The sequence below is a fragment of the Rhineura floridana genome, chromosome 3, assembly GCF_030035675.1.
Source record: "Rhineura floridana isolate rRhiFlo1 chromosome 3, rRhiFlo1.hap2, whole genome shotgun sequence".
NCBI classification, from domain to species: Eukaryota; Metazoa; Chordata; class Lepidosauria; order Squamata; family Rhineuridae; genus Rhineura; species Rhineura floridana.
This window is the reverse complement of record NC_084482.1, coordinates 196804240-196810286: the sequence shown is the minus strand read 5'-3', so window position 1 is coordinate 196810286 and position 6047 is coordinate 196804240.

Below are 6047 nucleotides of genomic sequence, written 5' to 3'. Positions count from 1 at the left end.
TGTCTTCCTTTTGTTGTAAACTGATACTCTCAAGTAGCAGACCTCACTTCCATTCTTCTTGTTGTTCTTCTTCTCCTCAGACCAGCTGACAGAGACCAGACATCTTTCTCTTTGTTCTCTCTCCTGAAGCTTGAGGGCAATGTCGAAGCCTGGGCATTGCATCTCCAACTTAGGGCTCATCCAAACAGAGCAGGATAATCCAAGTTTTTCATATCCACCTTGTCATCTGACAGTCCCTACTCACCTGGTTATTCACTCTTTCCTGATGTAAAAAAACTGCTTTTTTCTCGCCCGCACATGCAGCAGGAGAACCCCCACATTCTTTTTGCTCTTTCCCAGCTCTGCCTCCGACACAACCCACTACCAGCCAATTGGTGCGCAAAATCTGACGTGTGCTCCTCCGCCCATTCACCCACATTCAGCAACATGCATGCACGTGAACGTAAGAGCGCGAAAGTTTGAATTTCCTGTGTCAGTAATGGAGTTCCTTGCCACTCGCCACTCTTGTATTTTCGAATGTATGTGTTTTTGCTGAGCTTTTCTACAGTGCAGCGCTCGGCTGTGGCTCCCATCTCCTCCCCAGGAATGCTGCCCCCGAGGGAAGCAAGCACCCCCCCATGGGTGGCCGCTCTTGGCTCGGGCAGGGAATGTGGGCAAAGAGCCCTGCACGCTGCTGTGCAAAGCCTGAGAGATCCAGGCAATTCTGCGAGGTATTGGGGGGGTTAGAGAGAGAATGGGGCAAGCCATTGTCATGTTGACTGTGTGGGGTTAACGTGCTGATTTTTAAAAAGGATTTTTTTAAAACAAAAAAATCTCCCCTCTGAAATTGACAAGAGAGCAGGGAACAGGCTAGTCAGTTTCATGCGAGGGCGGCTCAAAGCATCCCTGCAGATGATGAGGGCGCCCTAGTTACACAACTCGCTGCCCCCACCCATAAATCCATATAAAAATTGCAGAAAAGAGCCCCGAGTGCTGCCGTGCAAAGCTGCGCTGAAGCGGCCAGCACAGGCTTTGCGGTGTTCCCACTGATAAAAGAAATGTGCAACCCACTTACAGGCATACCCCACTTAACGTTGCTTCACTTAACGTTGCCTCGCTATAATGTACATGCTGCATACGTCCCCATACCCCGCTTAACGTTCGCGCGCTTTGCAATAACGTACATTTTATTGGCATGATGCTGCTGCCATCTAGTGGTGATTGTGTGCAGTACAAGTGAAGACAATTGCTTCACTTAAAGTAGATTTTCACTTAAAGCATACTCTCTGGTCCCATTGCGAACGTTAAAGCGGGGTATGCCTGTATATGCCAATAATACCTGTATTTCTGTTAGTTTGTATTTGCGGTATTTCGCAAAATTGACTGTATGCGTTTCCACTTTTACGCATATTTACGTTTCTGGAGATACACATGGCTGGCAATTCCACTTATTTCTCCAGAAATGCAGCGCGATGTTCTAGCAAACCACTTACAGGAATACCCCGCTATTCGTACCTTCACTTAAGGTACACAAATCAGCTGGGAGGCGCGATCGCGATCAGCTGAGAGGCACGGCAGTGCAGCAGCAGAGGCTTTAGCACGTGGGGGTTTATATCAGAGCTTGCAAAAGTTACTTTTTTGAACCACAGCTCCCATCAGCCCCAGCCAGCATGGGCACTGGATTGGGCTGATGGTAGTTCAAAAAAGTAACTTTTCCAAGCTCTGATTTATATATATATTTAAAAGGCACGAAGAGCTGTCAATAACCTGTATGTGCATATTCCTAAAGCTGAATTTCACTAGTGGGAGCAAATGAGCGGCGGCGGGGGGGGGGGGAGACAGAGGGATGATGAAAGGAGCCTCATTCCAGACTACAGATGGAAAGATTGTCAATTTTGGTTCTTTTGGTTTCGCATTTTTCCAATCTTAAATTCAGTTCTCCACATTTCTGAAGCAGCGTGTCATTTTTATTTTAAAAAACCTCATGAAAATTCTCCAGCATTTTTGTATGTATACCTCCTAATAAACATGTTTTTTGTAGGCAGTTTTGATGAATGTAAACATTTCTCATCATATAATGCATTTTTGTATGTGATTTTCACTTGTATATTCATTTTTATACATACTCTCCCCTAATACATGCATTTTTAAAAACATTGTTTGCTTGGAGAACTGCATCACAAAATCTGAATAAGTGAAAATTTCAAAGGATGGCTGGGTTTTGGTTCCCATATTGTTTTGGAAAGTGCAAATTTGATGAACTTGACTTTAAATGTTAACTGAATCAAATTTCTCCTCCATCCCTAGCTAAGAGTAAGACAGCTGTGGCTTGAAATGCAAACTGAATGGAAATTCTCACCCATCCCCATTCCAGACTCATCCAGTCATTGTGTGGAAGGGAAAAAGCACAACACTCTAAAAATAATGAAATGATTATTTTATTTATTTAGTTATTACATTTATATACTGCCCCATAGCCAAAGCTCTCTGGGTGGTTTACAAAAATTATGATAGTGCAGGAAGTCCATTGCAGTTTCACACCCCAAAATAGTAAGGATAGTGCTTAGAAAAGGTACATCTGGAAGAGTCCTTAGAATGTTAATTGGATCCAAAGACATACAAATGTCACACAGCCACATCTTTGATTCCTGGTCAAAGACCTTAGATCTAAAATGTGCAAGGAACAAGAGATGGAATTAAAGAAGAATTAATGTAAAAAACCCCACAGGATTAGAAGCTTTCTTTGACTCTAGTGTTGGAAACTATTGCACTCTCCATGGAAAAGGGACAGATCAGGATTTTTTTCACACTGTTGATCATAACCCACTTCCCAGAAGATCTTGTGTACATTTAACAGTAATAACTGTCAAAATTCAACAGATAGAAGGGCAGTGAGTAGGAAGTCTGCAACTGTTGAATTTCTGTCAGTGGGCTGGTTGCTGTCTCTCAGCCTAACCTACCTTACTGGGTTGCTGCGAGGATTAAAGTGGGGAGGGGAAGACCCACCTTGAGCTCCTTGAAGGAAAGGGGGAATACAGGTGTAATAAACAAACAAACAAAGGCACAAGAGCTCTGCCAAAATATTGTTTTAAATCTTACGTAGATTCTCCCATTATTATTTTTAAAAACACCATCCACATTGTTATGCCTCTCTCAGTACTGTCATGAAAATGAGTCTCCTGCCTGCTTTCTTTGAGTTGTATCTAAGGACTTATCCACATGGGAGCATAAATTCACGTTCAAGGTTCTAGTTTTGGTTTACAAAGCCCTATGCAGCTTGGGACCAGGATACCTGAAAGACCGTCTTATCCCTTATATGCCCAGTTGATCACTGCACTCTGCAGGTGAGGGCCTCCTGCAGATACTATCTCATCAGGAGGTCTGTTCTGCACAACATAGGAAACAGACCCTGTGGAATTCCCTCCCCTTAAATATTAGACAGGTGCCATCTCTGTTATCTTTTTGGCGCATGTTGAAGACCTTCCTCTTTCAACAAGCTTTTTTCCATTGAGGCCTTATCCCAGTCTGCGTTTGCGTTGGAATTGCCTTTTAATATGTTCTTAAATCTTTTTTAAAAAAATGTTTTAAATTTTTTTTTTAAAAAAAGATGTTTTTAATGCTTTTTTAGGAAATGTTTTTAAAGATGTTTTGTTTTAATGTACATTTTGCACACAAGTTAGAGGGGAAAAGAAAAGAAAGGCACCATTTGCAGCAACATAAAAAAGGCTTACAAAACGTGAGAGCAGCGAAGGTTTCTCTTTAGCCCACAGGAAATGAAATGAATGAAGGGAGGAGGAGAAAGTGGGTGTGGAGAGAACGATTGACACACCCACCTAAAAGCATCGGAGCACAGCATTTGCAAGCCCTAGAAATACAGAGTGAAGACATTTTTTCCTTCCCTTTTTGGATGACCAGAGAATTGGGTTAGGATGAATTTACAGGGGGGAAACTATGTGATAGCTTCTGTATGCCAGTAACGTCATGTGAACCATGTGAATTTAAAGGGGATGCAAGTAGCACCAGACACACAGTAAACTCCCTGTGTAGATGAGCCCTAAGTCAAACTCAAAATAGGCCTATTGAAATCTCTGGAATCAAGGTCATTATCATGAACAAGTGATAAGAACGTAAGAAGAGTCTGGCTGCTGGATCAAGCCAATGGCCCATCTAGTCCAGCATCCCGCTCTCGCAGTAGCCAACCAGGTGCCCATGGGGAGCCCACAAGCACTGGTTTCGATGCTCCTACCTCAAGTATGATGTAGTCAGAAACAACCCTTTCCCTGAGTTTTTACAATGATTCCAATGTACAACTCTTGCCGCACAGATGCAAGTCTCTGAGGGTCCCTCCAGACAGACTCTCTCTCTCTCTCTCTCTCTCTCTGTGTGTGTGTGTGTGTGTTTTGCAGGTGTATTCTGCAACATGTTAATTGACACAATAATAGTGCATTGGTGGTGAATGTATACTGAACTGCCCACCCATCATTCCATTCTGTGATGCTTCTAGGGATGGAAGTATCTGTCAATTTCAATTCTCTCAGCTTCTCATTTTTTGAAACTTAAATTCAGTTCTCCACATTTCTGCAATAATTTGTTAATTTCTTTTTCTAAAAATCCTCATGAAAATTCTCCAGCATTTTCGTGAGAATTTCTCCTACTAAACTCATTTTTCTATGCAGTTTTGACTAATCTACACATTTTTGCAAGCAGTTTCTCCTAATGTAATGCATCTTTGTATGCTATTTTCACAAATACATACATTTTTATACACACTTTCCCCTAATATATGCATCTTTGCAAACATTGCTTAGTTGGAGAACTGCATCACAAAATTCGGATAAATGCAAATTTTGAAGGATGGCTGAATTTTGGTTCTCATGCGGATTTGACAAATTCGGCTTTAAATGAATCAAATTTTGTCCCCATCCCTAGATGCTTTCCCAGTGTTATTATATTATTGCCACTCAGAAGGAGCACTCTTGCAGTATAGCACAACAATAGTGGGACAAATCAACAACAACAACGGAACATTTGTGGTATAAAAAGTTATGGAATTTTAGCAGGAAGCTACAGAGTATTCACAGAGTGGAAATGAAGTGGTGTCTCCATCCCAAGATGTTTACAAACAGCATTGTAAAGTGTAATACAAGGCCATTTGTTCCCGCCCATTACTTAGACACCCTGACCATCCCTAAATCTAGGAAAGCGTTTACGCTAGCCAAGTTTAACATCTTACCTTCGGCACTGTCGGATGGCAGGTTTAAAAAAATTCCTTAGACTGATTGGGTGTGCCCCTGTGAGGGGGCTGTAGAGACTGTAGGCCATGTCCTATTTTACTGCTCATTTTACCGCGACCTTCGAGCTGTTTTAATCACTCCAATTTTACAAAATATTCCTGGCAGAGATGAGGCTTTTTATCTGGAATACCTTTTGTCTGATAAAATCCCCCAAGTATCAGCCAAGGTAGCCAGATTTTGTGCTGCTGCCATTTGCTGCAAAAGAATATTAACAACCCCACAGATTTTATAAAATTTAGAATTGGTTATAGATAGAATCTTTTAATCTAACTTGTCTATTTTAAAAATGGATGTTTGATTGCTGGTCTGTGACCGTAATATAGTTATCTACATCTGCATTGTAAGTGGGATTGCGTATAACTGCCCTGTTGCCATCATGAGCACAAATCATCATGAACATACAATAAAAAGGATGTCTGGTGGAGCCCTAAGAATTGCAATCATAAACCAAGTTTTCAAGTTCCTGCTCAAAAACCACTGAGGTGACCAAATTGCTTTGTGGCACACAACTTGTAACCTGCGTGGTACGTTTCTTATGTTGAAATGTTTGGGTATGTTATTTATTTATTTATATCCCGCCCTTCCTCCCAGTGGCAGCCCAGGGTAGTTATTATTAGTAAGTTAATTTTTTTTAAAAAAGAAAAAGAAAACAAAAGAAAACCATTGAGATTGTAGTCCCTTTCATGCAGCTGTAGAGAAAGTGCTGAAGTGTCATCTCTTTGGGGGGGGTGAGCGGGTGGACCTGATGGCAGTGGTGGGGATTCCCCTCAAGAT